At 36.7% G+C, this 26,177-nt stretch overlaps 1 protein-coding gene across 6 annotated transcripts in view; it reads right to left on the bottom strand.

Moving 5' to 3' along the window:
- FARP1 (FERM, ARH/RhoGEF and pleckstrin domain protein 1) overlaps positions 1-26,177 on the bottom strand; it is a 155,153-nt gene that overhangs the window by 75,764 nt on the left and 53,212 nt on the right. The window lies entirely within an intron of this gene.

The following is a 26,177-nucleotide window of genomic DNA, read 5'->3' as shown; positions in this document are numbered from 1 at the left end:
TTTTTTTCTTCTCCTTCCTCTAGGAAAAAACAGTTCGGTTGTCTTTTGAAGAAAAAAGCACCTTTGAGATAGTACTGAATAACAGAGTTGGAAGGGTCCTTGGAGGTCTTCTAGTCTAACCCCCTGCTCTGGCAGGAAACCCTATATCAATACCATTTCATTAATTAGACTTAATACTAGGTTTCCAAATCAGGGGTGAAATCCAGCAGGTTCTGACAGGTTCTGGAGAACCAGTAGCAGAAATTTTGAGTAGTTCGGAGAACCAGAAAATACCACCTCTGGCTGGCCCCAGAGTGGGGTGGGAATGGAGATTTTGCAATATCCTTCCCCCTAGGAGTGGGGAGAGAATGGGGATTTTGCAGTATCCTTCCCCTGGATTGGGGTGGGAATGGAGATTTTGCAGTATCCTTCCCCTGCCACGCCCACCAAGCCACACCATGCCCACCAAGCCACGCCCACAGAACCGGCAGTAAAAATTTTTGGATTTCACTACTGTTCCAAATCCTAAGCAATATTGGAAGAAGTCCCATTTATAATGCTATATTGTTTTTACTATAATTCACTTCATCAATCACTCTAAATTGATTCAGTTTCAGTTGGACTGAACTGCTACTTGCAAAAAAAAGACCCCTGGCTCATACTTAAATGCTCATGAATTCTTTAGACAAACAATACCATCCCTTTTGCATACAAATGTTAATATATGTAGAGTAAAACAGATTGAACTTGAAGCATTAAAGTCATCACTAGAGTGCAATGAAAGATGCTGTACCTATGTTAAATTATATCCTATTTGATATTTTTTGATATAAATACATATACATCCATCCACTAAAACAGTATTAAATCATGATATCATTCTGCTTCCATATTAATATTGCATAATATAATTACAAACAAGTTGGAACAATTCCTGAACAGAGTTCAAATCTATAGTTATCTGCCTATCAGCCTTCCTCTAACAACCAGTTATATTGGATTTCAATTGTTATAATCCTTCATCCAAAGAGTTAGTTTGGCACAGTTTAAGGCACCAGGCTAGAAACTGGAAAAACCATGAGTTCTAGTCCTGCCTTAGGGACAAAGCCAGCTGGATGACTTTGAGCCAATCTCCCTCTTAACCCTAGTAAGGAGGCAATAGCAAAGCACTTCTGAAAAATTTGCTAAGAAAACTGCAGTGGTCACTAGGTATCACCACATCTGCAATCTCTCTTTCTCAATAGGTCACAGTTACAAGGGACATGTATATATTTATATTTGGTTAATTTACATCCAATTCAAATTTGACATATCAGCCTTAAATAATTTCTGGCATCAAGACTTTACTGTATTTCTGAGACATCATTTAGGAACCAAATGCCATGTAAAAATTTCAAAGTTTTAAAAGGCAGCGTTTTCTTAAACTACATTCTTTTTAAGGCATCTGTTTTAGAGCAAAATATTACAAAAGCTATTCCCTGTCTCACTTTTTTTAAACTACTTATGATATAGCAAAAATTACACTAATAATGCTTTCCTGAACCTTATGGTTTTAGCAATTCTTAACTATCTTAATTATCATACAAGCAATCATATTCAAGTTAGCCGTTAAATCCATTTTATGATGGACCCATTCATGTACACAGAATTTGTTCAATAAAAACACCTTTAATCTCCTGCACAGTCTACAGCTTTAGCTACCCCATTCTTTAATTCTTATATTTGTTGCTGCTGCTACATTTAAGGACTCTGGTAGTAAATGAATGATGATGTTCTTTTACAGTCTTATTTTAGTTTATTGTTGCACTATTGATACTTTATTCTTGTAAAAAGAGTTAGAACATTGTGTTATAACAATCAGTCATTCAAAAAAAAAAATCAATAAAACTTGCAATGTTACAAAAAAGTCCCAATTATCTTGGTCTTCTGAAAAAATCATAGACTCAGATTTTCCTCCAGGCACTGAGCTAGGATATTAAATAAGTCAAATACTGCTTAGGCCTATTTTATGGGGTGAGCCTGTTATATGGTTATCTTTTAAAGTTGGTTAAAACATAGGTACTCCTCACTCTACCACCACAACTGAGACCAGAATTTCTGCTGTTAAGCAAGGCAGCTGTTAAGTGAGTCACACCCAATTTTACAACCTTTCTTGCCATGCTTGTTAAGCAAATCACTTGCAGTTGTTAACAGCAATAGCACTTAGACTTACATACCGTTTTACAGTGCTTTACAGTCCTCTCTAAGCGGTTTACAGAGTCAGCATATTGCCCCCAACAATCTGGTTTCTCATTTTACTGACCTCAGAAGGATGAAACGCTGAGTCAATCTTGAGCCGGTGCTGATTGAACTCCTGGCAGTGAGCTGAATTAGCCTGCAATTCTGCATTCTAATCACTGCACCACCACAGTGGCTTAATAACTTAATAACATGGTTGTTAAGTGAATCTGGCTTCCCCCATTGACTTTTCTTGTGGGAAGCTGGGTTGGGAATATCGCCAATGGCAATTACAGGACCCCAGGACTATCACAACCATCATAATATGCCAATTGCCAAGCACCTGAATTTTAATCACTTGACACTGGGGAAGTAGGAACTATTGGTAGTATTCAATTTACAACTGCAATGGAGCCTGCCCATAAGTCATGATGGTAATAAAGGGGTCATCATGCAACTAATCTGATTTTACATTTTTGTGGAAGTCTTTAAGTAAATTACCATGGTCATTAAATGAATCCATGGTAATTAAGAAAATGCCATAGTTGTTAAACAATGGATTAGATATTTATACATAAACCAATTGTATGCTATAGGGCTTAGTGACTGGTTGTAAATTGAGGAATACCTATACTTTAAGACAAGAAGATGCTGATTAAGAACTGCAAGTTCTCCAGATTACTAAATTATTTTCTAACATGAGAGAAAAATAAATCCAATTGCAAAAATATCTTGACACAAATTTAATTAAATATACAAACTTGGTATACGTACAAATATCTAATCCAGGGTTTATTCTCACAAACTTCTCCTAATTAGGTATTCCATTGCACTTATTTTACATTTCTTTTGCTTTTGTTTCAAGCAGACTTATTTTATACTAAGCCTGTGCAAAAAAGGGTTTTCCCCCAATTGTTGAATATTTGAAACGGAGTACAGGTGGTCCTTGATTTACAACAGTTCATTTAGTGACTGTTCAAAGTTACAACCGCACTGAGAAAAGTGACTTATAATCATTTTTCATACTTACGACCATTGCAGTATCCCCACGGTCACATGATCAAAATTCAGATGCTTGGCAACTGACTCACATTTACGATGGTTGCAGTGTCCTGGGGTCATGTAATTCCCTTTTGTGACCTTCTGACAAGTCAATGGGGAAGCCAAATATATTTATCAACCATGTTACTAATTTAACAACTGCAGTGATTCACTTAACAACTGTGGAAAGAAAGGTTGTAAAATTGGGCAAAATTTATTTAACAAATGTCTCACTTAGCAACAAAAAATTTGGGCTCAAATGTGGTCATAAAACAAGGACTACCTGTATACATACAAGTAGGAGAAGAACAATATATTTTGCTCTAATTTATATATTTCTTTTCTATTAAATAGGTCTTATATTTATACTTTTAAAATTATTTTCTTTTCAGTCTTGTTCCTGTAATACCATAAAAACAACAGGATAAAAATAATTTTTAAAAAGCAGAAACAACATCTATTTACACATCCTAGTACATACAGAATAAATTAGTGCTATAATTCAAAAACGGGGATTTCACTACTGCACTACTTCAAATACTTGTTCTTCTTAAGTATTTACTTATCACTTCCACATACTTATTCCTCTCCTGTAGCTACTATGAGCTCGTAAAGTTACAAAGTGTTTGCTAAACATGCAAAGAAAGTGTGCTGAGAGGAACAAAATGGGAGAAAATGCTGAAAGGACACAAGTTATCCTCCAGACTTCATCCTTTCTTCCAGAATTAAGCAACTCAGTACAACTCACATAGAGGAATGTGAAGATAATCTTGCTGAAGGATCTCTAGGAGCAGTTAAAGAGAAAAAAAAACCTCAATCTCCATGCCTGGAAAAGGGACGGCATGAGAAATAAAATAACCCCTGCTTGACACTCTGGCAAGATTTCAAGATTCTGTAATTATATCCTACAACAATTTAATAGCATTCCTTTAATCTTTGCAATGTCTGTTTTCTGACCTGGACTATCTCAAATAGCTGACAAAGAGGTAGTGTAATATTATCAAAGGCAATTGGTCTCATGAAAATAGAGATATTATTTGCCATTTATAGAAATAAATTAGCAGCCCTATCCAATGTATGTTCACTCAAAAGCAAGTTCACTCAAGGAGACCTGCTGTCTGGGAAACAGATATAAAATTGCAATTTAAAGTATACAAGATTTGGGGCTCAACTTTTAACCATAATTGAGCCCAACATTACTGTTGCTAAGTAAAACAGCTGTTATGTGAATTTGCCCCATTTTATGACATTTTTTGCCACAGTTGTTAATTGACTCACTGCAGTTGTTAATAACACAGTTAAGTGAAGCTGGTTTCCCCATTGACTTTGCTTATTAAGAAGGTCACAAAAGGTGATCACATGACCCCAAGACACTACAACTGTCATAAATATGAGTCAGTTGTCAAGCATATGAATTTTGATCACGTGACGATGGGGATGCGGCAAGGGTTGTGTGAAAAACAATCAGTCACTTTTTTCAGTGCAGTTGTAACTTTGAACGATGTTGTTAAGTCGAGGACCACCTGCACTTAAAATTTTAATAATAGTGAAAGACAAAACAAGTAGGCAGACATAGCATCTTTTAAAAAATTCTACTATGTTCCTTTAAACCAGTCTTTCTCAACCTTGGCAACTTTAAGATATATGGACTTTGACTTCATGCTGGCTGGGGAATTCTGGAAGTTGTAAAGTCCACACACCTTAAAGTTGCTAAGGTTGAGAAACACTGTTTTAAACTATTATGACAATGTTCCTGATTACTAGCAACAGCTTGACAGAAAATCAGAGACAAAATAAAAAGCTGATGTACCATAAAATACTCAGGTTTGTCTCTGACATTAAGTAGAGTCCAGCAACAGGTCCTCCTGATCCAAAGATTTCTGAGCTGGGACTATTATCCAACATCTGTATCTCTGCATTAAAGGCCATCAATAAACCAGCAATCTCCCTGTGGAAATTGCTAGCTACTTTTGGCATTTAGCCCAGGAACAGATAGCAGAAGACTGATGTAATTCCATCCAACTGTAAGAAAAAATCTGGTCAGACAATGGCTGTAATAAAGAATTTATTAACTAGATTTCCTAACATTCCCCAACAAGAAGCAACTCAGAGACCTTGTAAAAGACATTTGCGACTTTTCTGAAGTGAAAAACTCAACTTTGGGTCAAGAAGATAATCATTAGAATTTCCAAATCTCCATATCTGATTTGTTTTTTTAGATAACATCCAAAAGGACCAATTTTGGAAAATTTCAATACAATTAATATAATGCCGTTATACCACCATCCAACTGGATATTTCACAATCGAGTATGCACTCCTCTCACACCAAATATTAAAATGTAGTATCAACTTTAATAAAGAAACATCCATGGCTTTCAGGTTTTCAGACACTCTGGATCTCAGTTGTGTGTCTCTGATACAAAGACTCATCACCGAGAATCACTCCCTCCTCCCCATCTGATCATCCTAATTTTTCTTGTTTCTGACTAACTTTAGCAGTAGCAATAGCACTTAGACTTACATACTATTTTACAGTGCTTTACAGCCCTCTCCAAGTGGTTTACAGAGTCAGCATATTGCTCCCAACAATTTGGGTCCTCATTTTACCCACCTCGGAAGGATGGAAGGCTGAGTCAGCCTTGAGCCTGGTGAGATTTGAACTGGCAAATTGCAGGCAGCCAGCAGAAGGAGCCTGCAGTACTGCACTCTAACCACTGCACCACCGCGGCTCACTTTATCTCTTGAAAGGAAGTGCCAGAGACAGACATTGTGCTGTCCACTCCCTTGGGGCCTTTAAACTTCTTATCCTGTATGACTTTATTTTTGCAAATTAAAAATAAATCAATGGGAGAGCACCAGCTTTAGCATCTGTTAAGAACTTAAGAGACTAAAATGAAGAGCAGAGGAGCCAATAATCCACAGAGCAGTAACTCAACCTTCCTTGGATAGCTATAAGTGGCTGCTTGGTAGTTTCTCCAGGTGGTGATGGCAAATAGTTTAGTGGTTATTTGGAAACTGAAATCACTTCTGGACTTTGCATGAAAGAGGGGGGAAAAAATGAAAATTTGATTTTGGGTTTTGACAAATAAGTGGATTATTGTTACAGAAATGGCTAGGGGTTATTATTTTGCATAACTAAAAAGTTGGCATTATAACTTTATTATGTATTTTATTGCATAAAAAAAAGGAAGACACTACTTTGGAGGTTTTTAAATTTATTTCCCTCCTTCCCTCACTTTATCCTCCCTATTCCCAAAGCAGCAGTCTCCAACCTTTGTGGCTTGGTGGCCTGGCTGGGGGGGGGGGGGGGGGGGAGGAAACTAGGCCTCATGAGCAGCAGGCCTGCGTACATTATTTCTCTTCATACTTCCTATGCCTTAAAATCCTGCCTCCATCATGCCCATACACTGAATGCATTATCTTTTTGTTCTTTAAATTCCTCACTTCTATGCTCTGAAGAACTCACTAATTCTGTATAATTGTGATTCTTTTAGTCTTCTCCATCGCCTCATTCCATTCACTGTCCCTTCATTTATTTGCTTTGCAGTTCAATCTTCATTCAGTCTTCAAGACCAAATCCCTTCTGTGTATTTCTTTCATCCTGGTCACTCACTTTTCCATATATTCCATATTTATTAAGACCCATTCATTATAGGTTAAATCCATTTCTTTAACCACCTACACTTAAGCAACCTATTTTCCCTGAATTCATAATTTCTCCTAAAATACTATCATATATCAAAATGGGCCAAAATGCTTTTGTATATACATTTGTGCTTCTTTTGACAAACAATCTTTCTTGGCAACAGAACCCATTATCCACTTTTCGCTGGTATTTTGACATGTTAAAATTTCTCCATCCATTTTTATTTCTTGAAAGACAGCATCTAATTGAGCTCTTAGTATAAATGGTGCTAATCAGAGCAGCCTTTTAGCAGAGTAGTATCTATAAAGGAGAATATTTATAGCTCAACATTGAAATGAGGGGTCCTTGGTTCTCTCTTGAGTTTGGATGCTCTCTTGCAGACATAACATCATCAGTGCTAGGCTGGAATTCTGAAAGCATCTCCCAGTCACTCTTGACAACATGATTGCGATGGCGGACCTTCCAAGACACAAATATGCTTCATTTACCCTGCCTAACTTCTTTTCCAAATGGTTTGTGCATTTTAATCTTTTTTTTAGAACAGACGAGCACACAGGTAACCATCAATTTACAACCTTTCATTCAGTGACTGTTTGAAGTTGCAACGGCTCTGAAAAAAGTGACTTACTCACAACCATTTCAGCATTCCCATAGTCACGTGATCAAAATTCAGAGGCTTGGCACAACTGACTCATATTTATGATGGTTGCCATGTACTGGATCATGAGATCACCTTCTGGCAAGCAAAATCAATGGGAATGTCAAATTTGTTTAACAACCATGCTACTAATAAACAATGCAATGACTCACTTAACAACTGTGGCAGGAAAGGTCGTAAATTGGGGCAAAAGGGGCAAAATTCATTTAACAACTGTCTTGCTTAGCAACAGAATTTTTTGGCTCCATTGTGGTTGTAAATCGAGGACTACCTGTATTTCAAAATAGAAAAGTGGTCTGCAGTCACTCAACTTTATGTTCTAGCAAAGCTAACAGGACTCATTTGGGGGGGTAGAAATATTGTTGGACATAAAAATGGGTTTTTCTGTTTTACTCTGTAGGGTTCCAGCTTCATTTTTTATATTAACATTATTTTTAAATGTAAAAAGTCAACGGCTACAGGCAGGCACGCTGGTGTCTAAGAGTCTCAAATTAGAAATGCAAGATTATAATAGGTAATAGTAATTGGAGCATCCAGTGGCAAAAAGAAATGTTGTGTAGGTAGCTTTATCCGCAAATACTTTTAGTTCTCTTACTTGCAAAAGCTGCATTGACATTCTTTTTCACAACATGAGAGGTATAGCAAGGCTAAAAGACATTTAGGAAAAGCCAGGTCTGCAAACGCAGGTGCTATCAAATACTACTTCTTAAATGGTATGGTATTATCCAAGAGCAGACTTGGAACTGTAACAGAAATGCACAGAAACTGGAACACACATGAGCAATGTTTCTGATAATAACAACCGACGGTCAGTAGTTATTAGTTTTATCTTATCAAAAAGACACCAATTTATGTAATGCTAAATATTTATATTAGGGTTAGAGTGACTGACCATGCAAACCACCATGGATAAATGCCAACTAACTTAAGAGTTATAAGAACATATATGCCATGCAGTGGTGGGTTCCTCCCGGTTCCGCCGAATCGGTAGCGGTGACGATATGACATCACCGAACCGGTTCTGCCCCCCCCGCATTATTCTTACCTTTTATTTGGCCCCACCCCCAATCTATTGCTGCTTCCTGAGTCCCAGCTGATTGGCTAGAGGGAAAAAACTGTTTAAACTCTTGCCGCAGGGCTTCAAAGGGCCGCCCTACAGCTGATCAGTGTTAAAAGAAAACAAATGAGTAGACCAGTGCCTGCAAAAATAAATAGGTAGACCAGTGCCTCCAAAAACAAATGGGTAGACCGGTACAGCGCTGCAAGCAGTTAAAAGCCTGGTAGACCAGTACCTCTGCTAAATCCTAAAGAACTGTCACATGACCATCAAGCCACGCCCACAAAATAAGCCACACCCACAGAACCAGTAATAAAAAAATTTAGAACCCACCCGATGTCATGGTACTGCCTAAATCACTACTGTAACATTCCAGTGTGAAATATATATCTCTCTCTTTCTCTCTCTCTCTCTCTCTCTCTCCCTCTGTTGTTCCTTATGGCTGAACATTTTTTTGCCAAGCCTTGTGTTAAAATTGGTTAGGACTGCCAGAACCCAGATAGTTATAAAATGGATCAAATATTTCAACAAGGGCCATGTACACTTTGAAAATGATTAGGAAGAAGCCCTTGTGACTTCATGTGAATGCTCTGCTATGCATTAAAACAGCCCAGCTTTTTCTAGCCCTTGAGAGGAGACTAAAAAAAAGAAAGATGCTGTTTAAGGAATCAATTCCTTAGTGTGAGTTCTTGACTGGTTTTAAGAATTCATTTTCAATATGCTTTGTAGTTTTTTCTGAGATTAAAATGCAGACTGCCAGGAATGATGCGCTCTGCCAATTTAATTTACTCAAGCAACCCATTGAATAACCTTAAACACTTTAAATAATTATTTTCCATAGTCTGAAAAGATGACCTTGCAGATTCCAAGCTGGTGAGAGCACTTTACACATGATTAATGTAGCCTCATCTATTTTTTGAAATCCTGTCTACACATAAACACATCTAACCTCCACCTCAGTTCCCACTTTCTTCTGTGAGTCATAGAAATATGTGATATTTGAAAACACTTTGAGAGGAAAAGTGACAGAACTGTTATGCTCTGAAGGGAAGGTACCATAAACTGAAAGAAAGACAACATCATGTCTTCAGACAGTCCCAGATCTTTCTGACTTGGTGCAGCCCCCTCTCCATTCATGGCCCCAGGTCTAACAAAACCACTAAGGTCACATGGCATTACCAGCTGGTCACATGACCCACCGACCACATGACCACAATAAAAGCGGTGAAGAACTGAAACAAGATACTTCAACTGAAGTCCCACTAGTATGTCACCTAGCCTGATCCTGAAATGTTCGAAATTAAACAGCAAGCTCAGAGAATAAACCAGCGCCAACAAAACCGCTAAAGCCTTTGGAAAAGCAATGGGGGGGGGAGGGAAACTACACTTTTTTTGGGGGGGGGAATGATGTTCCATACAGAAGGGGCCATCACTGAGAAGGTCCTTTTCTGTTGTCCTCATCAGATGTACATCTGAGGATGACATCTCTACTCTTTTTAGAAATAAAATTCCCTTCAATCTGGTACCCTCCATAACACTGACTACATGCCTGAAAAAGGGATGAGATAAAGATTTATTTATTGGTTTTACATAAGCTCCCATCACATATGCAAACTAAGAATGTGGTAGTTGTAGGCCAACATATATGGGTGGCAGTAAGTTGGGAAAGGCTGGTGTAAATAAATGACAATAACATAGAAGAATGAATCCAGAAGAAAACTTTTCCCCACCATCATCAAAAACTTTCTGCCATGGTGAGGATTAATTAAGGAGAATTTGATAATTTTAACCCAATCAGCATTTATTTAACTTGGTATAATATAAGTGAGATTGATGTGTCTTCTTGCTTATCACTATTGGGTTACTAAGGTGCTGAGAAGCAGAATTTAAAACAATCTTTTGTTTTTTTTCTACTCTTTAGAGGCAACATTTAAAATAAAGATATTTCAGATTATCTTAAGGAAAATCAATAATGTTTTCAGAGCCTCAGTTCTCAATTTACATGCTTTATATGTAATTCTGTTTCCTTTATCAGATATTAACCATAAAAGAGCAGCGTTCTCTTTCAAGATGTACTTAACTTTGGCCAGTTTCAAAACAGAAGCTATGATACTATTTTAATTCTTCATTTCTTCTCTGCAACCTTCCCTATCTCCAGTATGCTATGGAAAAGGCATTTGACATTATAGAGAAAATCTTGTGAGCTAAATACAGTAATCTGTCTAATATTCTGCCAACTGTTACATTTTACTAGTAATATGAAAGCTAAACCAGGATCAGCATACAAATTCAGGTTTTCTGAAAAGAGGCTTAGGAAAAGTTCTGAGGAATGCAGTATTACTTAGATTTGGGAAATATAAATTATATAGGCAAATAATATTGTATGATGCTATTATCTACGGGACCGCCTTCTGCCACCAACAGCCTCCCACCGACCAGTTCGCTCCCACAGAGAGGGACTCCTCAGGGTGCTGTCGGCCAAGTTATGCCGGCTGGCGACACCCAGGAGGAGAGCCTTCTCTGTCGGAGCCCCTGCCCTTTGGAATGAATTGCCCCCGGATATTCGTAACATCTCTGATCTCCGGGTCTTTCGCTGTGCCCTCAAGACCCTACTGTTCTGACAGGCAGGGCTGTCTAATTGAATGATTTTAAATTGGGTTTTAACTTTGGGTTTTAAAATTCGGCCAAAACTATTTAATGATTTTAATTAATTTTAACTATGATATTGTATATTTATGTTTTAATTGTGGCTGTACACCGCCCCGAGTCCTTTGGGAGGAGGGCGGTATATAAATATTATTATTATTATTATTATTATTATTATTATTATTATTATTATTATTATTATTATTATTATTAGTATTAGTATTAGTATTAGTAGTAGTAGTAGTAGTAGTAGTAGTAGTAGTAGGAAGGCTTTTACTTCCATGAATTAAAGCAAGTAAAAGTTAATTTCTTAAAGCAGCAAACTGTAATGGCTTTTTCAAACGTAAATTGTTCCAACAAGAAATATGTCTTAATGCTTTCCCTACAAAGAAAAGCTTTTTTTCCCTCCCTCTCTTAATACTCAAAGGAAAACAGCAAATAAAGTAGGAAAATATAATGGGATGGGCAACCTGCTTAGTCTTAAATCTTAATCTTAGTCTAATATGAGATGAAGAGAGCCAAGTACACTTAATATACATATCTTGTACCTGTGCTTATTGTACCTGGATTCCCTTCCATTTTGCAGGAATTCTACTATGGTAAAGATCACATCCAAGAATGTCTCTCCTTTTGGGTCCTCTTCTGAAATGTGATTTTTTTTCCAACAAGATACTCCTCAGTGTGGTCTTTTCTCCAGAATTAAGGAATGGCAGGGATGGGGAACAGGAAAGCAGGTAAGCTTCACAAATGTCACAAGGGACTACATATGCACCTAATGCAGTTCATGGATTGCACACATGCCTGATTTAAACTGAACTCCTTCTCCTGATACTAATTTTATACTTAAATGCGGTTTAGCTATGGAAAAAATCCGACATACAAACACACAATCGCATATCTGCAGCTTTATGTGGCATGATTTAGGCTTCTGGAGATGCAGCTGTGCTTCGTTGAGTATGTTCCATGTTTAGAATTTTTTTAAAATACCAATTTAAGACCTTAGACATGTTTTTAGAGATTTTTCTCATCTTTTAACAAACTGCACTTTAGGGATTGTTTTTAATCATGAAAAAGCAGAATAGAAATTTCATAAATAAATACTGACCTTTTTAGATTTTTTTTTTTACTTTTTCTACATTCTTTTCATAATGTACAATTTTCAACCTACTAACCACAACAACAACTTCTAGGGTTACAGTCTGTGTTAAAAATAATGTAACAAAGACATGGGTACCAGCCTACACCACCAAAAGAAGACGAAAAGATATTTTGTTGTTTTAAAACACCAAGTATAACAGTCAGTTGACAGCAATGTGAAAACTATTGTTAACAACTACTGTAAATGTCAAATAATAAGTCATGTGGTTGAAAACCTTCTAAAAATTGGATTAATCATTTATAGCCTAACACTCTTTCGGTGATGGTAGATTTTAATGATTAACAATCATTACCAGAAGTAGCTGAAGAACAGTACTAAATCTGGAAAGTTATAAAACAGAAATATATATTCAAGTCACAGGAAGGATCAGAGCACTACCCTAGTTATCAGTTCCAACTCTATTGAATTAAAATTTCACTTCAGGAAACACATTTGTTACATTCACAAATTAGCAAACATGTTGCATCAGGCTAAGTGTAAGTTCTTATCTTAAAGGAGAAAAATTCTGATCAGCTCTTGAAATTTTCCTGCCGGCTCCATAAATATTTGATCCCCTAACTGACATGTCAGATGTAAATGCCTTATTCCCTAATCTGTAAATAATGTATATATGGGGTATCAGGGGTTAACTTATTCTTTGTTTCCTAATGTATTCATAATTCACCACTCCCATCCTTGACTCCGCCTCCTGTATATATAAGGAGCCACCCTCACCTTTTCCTTCGCTTCTATCTGTAAATATTCAGTGAATATAGAATGCCTGTTAAGATTAAAAAGAGATATATTTGAACCTCTAATCTTTATTATCATTATTGAGTCTGATCCTAAAAATATTGCAACAAACTGGTAGCAGAGGATGGTTAATTGACTCAATAAATAATTAAAAATGTCTAAGAAAGATAGGCCCAACACCAGGGCCTACAGCAAAGAAATATAAACTGAACAAGAAATAATCAACGAATCCACAAACGCGATTTCGAGAGAATCCGAAGAGTACACCACAGAAGAAGAAGAACTAATAAATGAAAATAATGACCAGGAGGAAATCGAAATAGAAAATAACGAACTCAGGTCAGAAATATTAAAGATATTAAAAAGCCAGAAGAATGATGAAAGTATCATCGTGAATCTCCAAGAAATACTGAAAAACAGCGGAGCAGCGAGAGAGAAAAACATCGTCAAAGAGAAACCCAAAGACCAAAAAACTGTGAGTGAAATGACTACAGAGAAAGTCGTTATGAAAAAGAAAAGATGTGATGCCGCGCGAAATTTTGAATGGCAGCCATCTTGGTTTCAACAAGCCTCCAAAGGGAGCGAAGCAGAGCCAATCAAAATGCTCAGTTCAAAATTTCTGGCGCGAAAAACGTTATCAGACAACGAAAGCGAAAAGGAAGATTCGAAATCTCCAGAAGAACCCGAATCAGATAGCGAAGACGATTTTGCCAAATCCCAAATAAAATCAGCAATGAAGACGCTTTTTGCTGCATTTGGGCCAAAATTAAAAATCTCCAAAGCGCCAACGAAGAAGCAAAAGAACAAGCCGATACCTCAAGACCTACACGCTCCCATCCTGACTTCGAGAGCGACGACGCCCGAGCCCAGAGAGCCATGCCGATTCCGCCCCACGCCGCAGACCGGATCAAACATCAACGCACACAGGAGAAAGAGAAGAACAGCCGCCGCCATCAGAACTCCTAAAACCGAGCCAGAGACCGACTCATCTGAAGAGGAGCAGAGCGAACGAGCTGAAATGGAGAGAACCTTCCACGACGATGCCAAAGAAGAAATGAGCAGCGCGCATGTGCGAAACCACGCAGATGGTCCGGAAAGACTTGAACTGGCCAGAGAACCGCGCAGACTCGTTGCGAGCATCCCTATGCCGTTTTGCAATTTCCTGCACTTGCGAGATCACGGACTACCTCAGGTTGTAAGTAATGGACAAAATAATGTGGGAAACTTACCCAGTGACTTCCCAAAGCTTAGAGTTGATGGCATTAATTTGCAAGAGTGGTATCAACAGCTCCAGGTTGTCTTTATGAAAGAAAATTTACTATTCTTTATCACTAGTCCTCCAAGAAGACCTTGGACTTTAAAAATAGATTGTTTACATCATAGAGCATTCTTCTTAATAATATCTAGCGTATCTCCTGCAATGTATCATAGTATCAAACCAAACCTAACTGTCTCAGAAATAATTCAATGCATGTTTAATCTATTCCACAGCGACAGTGTAGCTACCACTACGAGAATGTCTAAGGATTTCTTTTCTTCTAGAGTAAAACCAGGGGTTTCCATAAGTGAGCATTTGATATCTCTAAACAAAATAAGAGCTGAACTGCATCTGAGGGGGGAAGTGATTTCAGATCAAACAATGAAAAGTGTTATTATCAATTCACTTGATTCATCATGGGATAGTTTTATGTCACACTTAGACACCATCAATCTTGGATATTTATCCATAGAGAGTCTATCTAACAAATTGATAGCTGAAGACAATTCAAGAAAAAATCGTTCTAGCAATCACACAGAACACAAATCTTTTAGGAAGGTAGCTTTCCAAGAAAAATACAATGAAACTTTTAAATGCCACAATTGTGGGTCCAGGGAACACAATAGAAGAGACTGTCCCAAAATATCAAAGGAGAGACATAGACCAGAATATAGAAGCAGATACAATTATAGACAGTCTTCCACAGATAGATATAAATATAGAAGCCCACCAAACTACAGAGAGAGTAGAGGGGGTAGAGAAAATTCAAAAGAGAGAAAATCTGGTTCACTGAATGGACTAAATAAACAAGACAACACTAAAACACAACAAAATGAGAACAATAATTGGCTTATCGATTCTGGGGCAACCAATCACACCACTAATAACAAAAATATTCTATCTTCGTTTACAGAAGATAAGTTTGTAATAAAGGTGGCTAATCAAGAAAAAGTTCAAGTATTAGGCAGAGGAAACATAACATTGCCTGGTCTAGGAAAAATAGAGGGGGTATTGTTAATCCCTGAAATACCTCATAACATACTAAGTGTCGTAAAACTAAGTAGAGATTCTGATATCAATATAGTTTTCTCAAAGGGGAAAGCAACTTTAGAGAAGAACAAAACAAATGTAGGTACTGTGATGATTAAAGGAGGCCTACCCTATCTAGTAACAAAAGAAAGATGGTTACATAACATTGACTCAAATATGGAGGATTGTATTGAGGCAGATGATGAAAATGTTAGTAACAGTGACAATGATGAATGTGAAATATCTCATGATCACACAAATACACACAAAGAGAAGAGACCAAGAATAGGTAAACCAATTCATGATGAGTGTGCTCACATATTACATAGGAAGTTAGGACATGCAAGTTTTCCTGTAGTACAAAAAATGACTGAACACGCAGAAGGTGTCAAAATAAAAAATTGTGAAAATTATTTGGAATGCTCAGTATGTAAATCCACTAAACTAAAAACTAGTCCCAGACCAAAAAAATCCAACAGATCGACTAACAAAATCTTTGACTTAGTACATATGGACTTAGTTGGTCCATTAACTCCATCAATCACTTATAGAAAGCGTTACTTCCTAACAATAGTAGATGACTATAGTCGCTATGGTTTTGTTTACACATTAAAACACAAGGATGAAACCTTTCAGAAATTTAAGGAATTCTACAAACGCATAGAAACACAACATAATATCAGGATAAAACAAATTATGACAGATAGGGGATGTGAATTCATGTCTAAAGAATTCTCCCAATGGTTAAAGGATAGAGGAATGCTACATTTCACGTCTAGTCCATTTTCTGCATTCCAAAATGGGGTTGCAGAGAGAAAAAATTCCACACTGCAAACCATGATTAGATGCACATTAGAGGATGCTGGTTTAGGCAAACAATTTTGGTCAGAAGCCTTACATTATTCAAATTACACCCAAAATAGAACCTGGTCCAGTATTGTGAATAAAACACCATATGAGGTGATGTATAATAGGAAACCCAAATTAGCACACATGCACATATTTGGAGTCACTGCAGACGTACATATACCTAAGCAGTTGAGAAGAAAGGGAGAAAACGTATCCAGAAGATTAAGATTTATGGGATATGAAACTGGCACCAAAGGGTACAGATTCATTGATAATAGTAACAAATTTATAGTCTCCAGAACAGCTGTGTTCCATGAACAAGCAAATTGGTCTAAATTACATCTTAATGAAATATTTCCAGATAAATACAAAGATACAAAATCTCGTGAGGAAGGAACAATAGAGAATCAAAATATCAACAAAAATACAAACAAAACCAAAACTTGGACAAATAGTCAGCACAAAATAAAGACAGACACATTAACAAAAAAGGAAGCAAGATATTTGCATGACAACCATAGCAAACCTAAAAGAGCTATTAGAAACAATAGAAATCAAATACCAGGTAAATACAGAGATTATATAATGTATATGGATGGTGAACAAATAACACCTAATACATATGAGGAAGTATTAAAACTCCCTTATGAAGAAAAAGAAAAATGGGAACTAGCTATGAAAAAGGAGATGGAAAGTTTGCAAGGATTAAATGTATTCACACCTGCGACCGCACCTAAAGATAAAACAATCATAGGTACTAGGTGGATTTATAAAATTAAGAATCTAGAAGGAGGCAATACTCTATACAAAGCCAGATTAGTTGCACAAGGTTATGCACAAAAATATCCGGAGGACTATACTGACACATACTCTCCCACAGTGAGAACAGAGAGTGTTAAAACAGCTCTGGTAGTGGCATCTGCACTCAATCTTGATGTGTTCCAATATGACATACAGACTGCGTACTTACACGCGAAACTAGATAAGGAAATATATGTAAGGGCACCACACAGTCAATACACTAATAAGAATGAAATCTGGCTATTGAACAAAAGTCTATATGGGTTAAAACAATCTGGCAAAAGATGGTATGATTGTTTGGTAAAAGTACTTAAGACCATGGATTTTAACGCTACCACCGCTGATAACTGTTTCTTTGTAAAAAAAAGTGATGATCACATTGAATTCGTGTTAATTTATGTAGATGATATTTTATATATAGGAAAACACAAGGAGAGAAGAGAAACCTTTGTAAATAAGCTAAACGAACATTTTTCGTTGAAATCTCTAGGTAAAGTAAACAAATACCTTGGTGTACAAATTAACAAAACTAGAAGGGGATTCAAACTCACTCAGAAAGACAAGATTATTGAACTTCTAAACAAATGCAATTTAAACAACGCTAAACCATGTGATACTCCCATGCAAACTGATTTCCTTAGAAACAATGATGAGTCTTCCCCTGAATTTAAAGACAATACATTCTATAGGTCAGTCATAGGTTCACTTCTTTATATATCTAATTGGACCAGGCCAGATATTGCATTACCTCTCAATTTATTGTCAAGACATGTTAGTAAACCAACTATGTATCATTGGGAAGCTGTCAAAAGAATTCTAAGATATCTAAAAAGTACATTAGATTTTTGTTTAGTATTAGAACCTAGTAATGACAAAGAGCCAAAACTTACTTGTTACGCAGATGCGGATTGGGCTGGAGATATATCATGCAGAAAGAGCACTTCTGGTTATATTTTTCTATTAAATAACTGTCCAGTTTACTGGTACACTGGTAAACAAGAACTGGTAGCCACTTCAACCACAGAAGCGGAATATGTTTGTTTATCCAAAGCTGCAAATAACCTTGTATGGTTTAATGATTTGATTTCAGATGTCTGGAAAAAACCTGCTTTACCTTTTGTTATGCATGAAGATAATAAAGCAGCCATTGAAATATCCAGATCCGATGCCATTGGACAAAGATCCAGGCATATAGATATAAAGTTCAAACATGTGAGACAATTGTCTCAAGATGGATTTATCAAAGCAGTGCATTGTGATACCTCTGAACAATTAGCTGACATATTAACGAAGCCTTTACCTTCTAAACAGCACAAATATTTAACTTCAAAATTATATGTCTTATATTGTCCTGAATCTGAATGTAATTGGTGTTGTATAGCGAACCGGCATTTAGAGGGGGATTTGTCAGATGTAAATGCCTTATTCCCTAATCTGTAAATAATGTATATATGGGGTATCAGGGGTTAACTTATTCTTTGTTTCCTAATGTATTCATAATTCACCACTCCCATCCTTGACTCCGCCTCCTGTATATATAAGGAGCCACCCTCACCTTTTCCTTCGCTTCTATCTGTAAATATTCAGTGAATATAGAATGCCTGTTAAGATTAAAAAGAGATATATTTGAACCTCTAATCTTTATTATCATTATTGAGTCTGATCCTAAAAATATTGCAACATGACAGAAATGACTGAGTAAATGCAAACCAAACAAGAGTCCAATATAATTGAAGAACATCCAACTGAATTATGCACAGAAGTCTGGTTTTCTGCAATTAGACTGCCTCCACAGCATGAATTTATTTGACAATTAGAGAGAAGTGGAACAATTAGGACGCAGTTTAAAAAAAAATAAAGGAATCTTTGCTGTGTTTCTCAGTTAACAATCTATATCCATCATAGAAATTATCTCTCTTTCAAGTGTTCTGTTTTTTTCAAAAAAAGAGAAACTGTTATTATTTTATATTAAAAAAAACATGCTATACTAAAAGACATGGCAGGCCTGTACGTGTATTATATATATCTGGAGACATGCTGTAGAAGAACCAAGATTTTGCATTTCACAAAGTAAAACCACTATTCTCTTGACAATGGAAATGAAACAATATTAGAATAGACTGAAATGTGATACATTTCAGCCCCGAAGGATTTTCTGCAGAACCAGTTGAGGAATTAGTCTGCACTGCTGAGTTTTGCTTTCTGCTTCAGCGCAAAATTAACGAGTTGCTTTTCTGTGCTAACAGCTCTTTAGATTCTCTTGATATTTGTCTGCTTGCTGAAAAAACAGAACAAAGGAAGTATGTACACTCTGTCAGAGAGAATAATGGTAGTATCAAACTTCATAAAAATATTGAATTTCTTGTTCGTGGCTTTGAAAGAAGTGTCTTAAAATCATTAAAAATACCAGGAGTATAAATGGTTTAATGGTAATGCAGACAATTGGGTATGTCCAACCATTAACCATTTATTAGCAGCCATTACATAGGATTTCAGAAAGAAATATCTTTGTCAGCTATGGGGAAAGGCAAAAAAAGTTGAACAGAATACAATTGCTTAGAAAACAACAGGATTTCTCATAAATGCAATAAGCAGTACCTATAAAGTAACCCTCAATTAGAGCATGTTAATCTGTCTTTACCAATAGCTGGTATGTGAAACTAGCAACTGAGCACTGCTGGAAATGCTCCATTTGACAAACGAACTCAAGAAGCCAGCATTAGAACATTTCTGGCCCATTTTCAAGTCCCTTTTTGCAACGAAATGGTCAGTCTGTTGCTTCAGAGAATTCTGGAGGAAGCACACTATCTGGACCCATTCAGTTGGTTTTCAGGCCTGGGCACCATACTGAAATGACATTGACTATGGTTGTTGATGGCATATGGCAGGACTGGATAGGGTGGGGGCTCCTTCCATCAAGATCCTCACTTAACTCTTTGATGGCCATTCAGACAATCAAAATTACTGTCTCAGCTGTTGGAAATGTGAACATGAACATGTGAACAAACAATTCTTGTTTGGTGGTATAAAAAAGCTAGAAAGTTCTGAGTTCTGGATTCTGGTATCAAGTTGTGACAGTCATAACACAATTTTATGACCATTTTTACAGTGGTCATTAAGCAAATCACACAGTCATAAGTCCAAAACACGTGCTTTAAGTGCAAACCCGTTCTCCTGAATTAGGCCTTTTCTGCTGGAAATTGGCAGAAAGCCTCACAAATTGTAGTCATGTGACACAAGGTGCAGCAACCAGGCATAAATGTGAGCCGGTTGCCAAGCAACTCAAATGCAGTCATGTGACTGGGGGGAGGAAATGGTGTGACATATTATGTCACCTGTAAATGCTTTATATGCTGTGAAGGACCCTTTCTGAAGCTGTCATAACTCGAAAAACAGTTGTTAAAAACCAGTCACAAGTCAAGAACTACCTGTATATACTTGAAGTCAGAGGTTTTTCTTTTGGAACTGATGGACAAACAATTGGGAAAAAAGTCATGGAATTTTACTTTTTGCATGATAACTACAGTGAGATTATTTGTATGCATGGCACTACCCACATGTATATATGTTTTTTTTTAAAAAAATAAATAAATTGCAGCAGGTCACTTTCACATAGCATTTAGGCCAAAATCAAATCATATTACAGCTTAGTGTAATGTATGAAGCCATTCAGAAACAGACAAACAATTAGCTGCCTTTTAAATATATCCCTAATCTCACCCTTTAACAACTACTAATACTTGCAAATGCCTGGGCCATGGTGAGAGCATCTCTTTACATAATGAGAAAGAAACTCAAGACTGCACTGCCTTCCTTATACTTCATATGAGAGGGAGGGAAAGAGAAACTCTGTCAGGCTTTCAAGATACCATTAACTTCCGTTTATATTAATAAGTACTGTAGTGTCCTCTTTTCCTTGGTCTACCTCAGAGGGATGATAAATATTCACATGGTGATAACTAGCATAGTTATCCACTCCAAAAATTCACTGTCAGAATGAGATATTGTCTGAGAATTCTGGAAATGGCAATCCTGACATATCTGGGAAGCACTGTGTGTCAATGATATCTGAATTAGAATATATTTGAACTGCAGATCTGTGATGAATTCATTACAATAGATATGTCAATATAAGTATCATTTTTAATCAAAAGATGGTAATACTGATCTCATTTGCAAACTTGTTTAAAAACTATGCCCTTCCATACTCAATTATAACAGCAAAGTTAATGGAATGGATCACAAATGGCTCATGTACAAACTCAAGTTAAGCTAAAGCAGAATAAGAAGCCAATCAGTTTCCATGATATGATCTTGAGTATATACCCAATATTTTCAAGGAAAACATCAGGAATTGCTTTAAAGTTTTGAACTTCATTGATTGGACAGCCAGAGGAACAAAGCATGAATTTAAACTTGACAAGGGTGAATGTGAAAATAGACAGCCAAAGAGCAAGAAACAAAAGAAAGTGATCTCAAAACAAATTCTGAAAATTGAAGCCAAAACAAAACAAAACAGAGAAAAAGATCTTAGGAAGGCACTTAACAAAGAATTCCTAAGACCAGGGGTGGGCAACTATGGCCCTTTTATGACTTGTGGACTTAAACTCCCAGAATTCCTGAACCAGCCATGTTAGTTCAGGAATTCTGGGAATTGAAGTCCACAAGTCATAAAAGGGCCATAGTTGCCCACCTCTGCCTAAGACCATCAGTGGAGCAAAATGATGGAAACAGACATAGACAAACGGGAAGATTTCCAAAAGATCTTCGAACTCAGGAGATTTCAGCTTTAAATTGTTATGATAAAGGACATGAGTGTATTAGAGATGTCAATCAAGATACATTAGAAGATGTTCCATACTTTCAAGGACCTCTAGTACTAGAAGATAAAATTAGATCAACATGCTAGTCATTATCAAGTCAGAAGGCTACAGGAATTGATGAAATCCCCACTAAAATATGGCAAACAACAGGGGAGAATCAGTAATAATTCTAAACAAGCCATGCCAGCAAATCTGGAGAGCGACACAATGGCCAATAGATTGGAAGAGGCCAACATTTGAATATAACTCCTCCAGAAAGAAAAAGAAACTTAAAAGAGACTTTAAGAGTGTGAAGATTATTATATAATAGCTTGAATTATCTTCCCAGCTCCTGAAAATATGAATCATATATTACATGTAACTATATGGGACTATACTCACAGTGGAAATAAAAATCCATTTGACTTGCCAGATTACCTATTCCATAGAAAGATATGTAAATTTTTACAATTTGTTTAACATATATCTTCTAAATTCCTATTTTTAAGTAATGGCCAGCATATTGAATGAAGAGAATAACAAGATAACAAGCAAGAGTTGTTAAGTTTTAAATGTACTTATATAATAGCCATAAACTTTTCTATATTTAAACCTTCCAATTTCCAACAAAATGTAATATGAACTAATCAGATATAGAATATAAAAAGTATTTAGGATATTATTAAAGTATATACACACACACACATATATCTTGCACAACATAATGAAATATAGGTACAATAAGACTGCTATAATTTCCTAGTTCCTGAACCATTCTTTTATAGCATTTAAACCATTTCTGAAACAGGAGATAAGTGATGATTCATATATTTCAGGAATACAGGAACACACATACACAAATGAAACAGGTATAGCTCATTAATGGTCCATGTTCTAAATTAGTTTTGGGGGAAAATAAAATAGTTTAAAAATATTAATGTGATTTCAAATTGTATAAAAACCCCAGATAGATAGATAGATAGATAGATAGATAGATAGATAGATAGATAGATAGATAGATAGATAGATAGATAGACAGGCAGGCAGGCAGGCAGGCAGGCAGGCAGGCAGGCAGGCAGGCAGGCAGGCAAACGGGCAGAGTCATTTCAGGATTACCATCCTGGACTTATTATATGTCTTTGTTTATGAACTGGCTGTTTATCAATAAAACTGAAAGATTAATCAATATCATTTGGTGTCTTGTAGATTTTATGCTGTATTTAAGATCTAAGATGTTTTCTAGATATACAATAAATCATATTTTTCTTGTTGTCTTTTCCGTATACTAGAGCCATAAAAAGGAATGTACTTTTAAGAAAAAATATTTTGCAAGTGTTTATATTGAAATGAAAACAAATGAGCTGCAAGTTACTGCCAGACAAGTTTCCTGTCCAATTATTTTCTAACATGCATTAAATGGATTTATTTTTATGTTTTATAGGCAAACAATGTCAGGTATTTCCTCTGTGCATTTCACAAACTGACCTTTTATAGAAAACATGACATTGTGAATCATAGATTGATATGTTCCTAACAAAGTCTCCTTGTGACTTCGATTTGGACAAAACTATACAGCATGCTATGTTTTGGGTTATTTTAAAGCTTTTTAGGGACAGACAACCCAGGGACCAAATGTAATCTCAATTAAGAAGGATTACAAAATTACAAATGGAAAGCTGGCAGACAAGGTACTTCAGGCAGACCAGACACTAAATTCCCGAGAGAGCTTTAATGCTAAAACATCACAAAGAATTTTTGAATTTAGCTCATAGAAAAGTGGCAGGAAGATATCCCAATTCAGGAAAAAGACTCTTGCGCCTGAAGACTATAGTATAAATCCATGTGTATAATTTTATTATAGATAACTTAATCTCCTTGACAAAAGAACTCCTGGCTAGTTAGTCATTTCTTTACTAAATCACTACTTCATATCTGTGCACACACATTTGAGGCAATGAAAAGATGATCTTAATTACCGTACCGTAGTAAGAACAAGCTGATACAACCTACCTAACGACATAATAAGAACAAGCTGAGACACAATTTATCAATATATTTGTGTAATAATTTTACTAACATTAAAATTAAAATACCATAATACTTTGTATATATCTAGTTGGCATAAATTAGACCTCCACAGACAGTGGTGATATCCAAATTTTTTTAACTACCAGTTCTGTGGGCGTGGCTTGGTGGGCGTGGTGTGGCTTGGTGGGAGCGGCAGGAGAAAGATACTGCAAAATCTCCATTCCCACCCCACTCCAAGGGAAAGGATACTGCAAAATCCCCATTCCCACCCCACTCCAGGGGAAAGATACTGCAAAATCCCCATTCCCTCCCCACTCCTGGGGGCAGGATATTGCAAAATCTCCATTCCCACCCCATTCTGGGGCCAGCCAGAGGTGGCATTTGCCAGTTCTCTGAACTACTCAAAATTTCCACTACCGGTTCTGCGAACTGCTCAAAATTTCTGCTACCGATTCTCCAGAACCAGTCAGAACCTGCTGGATTTCACCCCTGCCCACAGAGGTAAATTGCTGATTAAAAAATACAGGGACAATATACATAGTATGGTAAAGAAATACAGTCTTAAAATATTTTTATAAAGAAAAATGAACTAAGGAAACAAGCATACACTTTTTAAGGCATGAAATAAGAAAAATATCTAGGGATTGGAAGCTTGACTGGTCAAATGAACATTTTATAAACCTGCTATATTCCCCAAAGCAAAGTGAAGATGGAATGGGAATAGAGCCATCTTCTTCTGCAGGACACACCCTCAAGGGAATCTCTTAATAAGGGATCAAAATCCCACCATCGAATTCTCTGACTGCACCATAGGAATAAAACAAGATCCTCTTTCAGACTTACCCCAGCTTTAAAACTGAAAATGTGTTCCTTTTTATGTACATTGCCACACTGAATCATCTTATACTAGTTTATTTCTCTAAAAAATTCTTTCAGCCATCTCATTTACAATTTTAACATACCATGTTAGAAAGGAGAATGTTTGAGACTTAAAAAAGGAATCAGCTAGGCTAGACTGTGGGTTGTTGTTTTTATATGGTGCCATTAAAGAAAAAAGCTAAAAACTTGTTACACACTTGAATAAAGGAGGCCTTGTTCACTAGGGTAGAGGACAAGCCCTTCAGGCATGACTAAAGCACTGTGTGGGCCAGGATAAGGAGAAAACAACTGTTGTTCTATATGGGAGCTACAAAGCGAAATGATGAAGGCTAACCTCTGCCACTCAGAAGCATCAAGTCCCTTACAGGAGTGACCACAATAAATGATAAGAGACTTTGAGGGCTCCAAAAATGGTCTTATCAAACTTCAAGGGCCAGTCACGTCTTAAAGACTACCTGAATTATAAAAAGGATATCACTGAATGAAGTTTATGTCATTTCAATGTTATCATTGGTAATTTCATCATTTTTGTCTTAACCAAGAGAACTTAAAATGGATATTAGGAATGCTAAATAAGATTTCCAAATATATTTTGGTACATATGGCAACCTAAGTCAATTATATTTATTTATTTGTATCCTGCCTTTATAATTTTTGCAAGTAACTCAAGGTGATGTTCCAATACAGATTCATTTACTTGTTTTCCCCACACCACCACCCTGCAAAGTAGATTACGTTGAGAGAGAGTGACTAACTAACTCAGGGGTCTGCAACCTTAAACACTCAAAGAGCCATTTGGACCTGTTTCTCACAGGAAAAAAAAAAAACACCGGGAGCCACAAAATTCTTCCCGTGCCTGACTATTTCTTGAGCGGCCACAAAAATAGCATATGTAGTTGAATGAAACATTCTGTTTTCTTCTGAAACTTTCCTTTTCTTGGATTTATCAATGGTTGGCCTACTGGATGTTGAAAAGCTCAATAAATCGTGTGCCAGCGGGTGTTGCACATTGGCAGTTGTGATGCATATTTTGAGTGACAGGGAGCCGCAGCAGGGGGTGTGAAAGAGCCACATGCAGCTCCAGAGCCGCAGGTTGCTGACCCCTGAACTAACTCAGTCACCCAGTTGCCTTTCATGGCTAAGGCAGAACCTGAACTCACGGCCTCTCACTTTAAATTTAAATGTCCCTGGTGTGATGAGCATTACCCAAAGCATTACCCAAAGGAATTACTTTTAATTTGGGGCAATTTACCCATGCTTGGGAAGCACTGGGTTAACGCTAGAACTGACCAATTCTTAAAACAAGAAGTACCACCAATAAAGGAGAATATTTGTAGATGAGGGTTGAAAAGAGGGCTCCTTGGTGCTCTCTGAGCTTGGTTGTTTTCTTCCAG

The sequence above is a fragment of the Pantherophis guttatus genome, chromosome 5 (genome assembly GCF_059756535.1).
Source record: "Pantherophis guttatus breed Tessera chromosome 5, ASM5975653v1, whole genome shotgun sequence".
Taxonomy (NCBI): domain Eukaryota; kingdom Metazoa; phylum Chordata; class Lepidosauria; order Squamata; family Colubridae; genus Pantherophis; species Pantherophis guttatus.
This window is presented reverse-complemented; position numbering and strand designations above follow the sequence as displayed.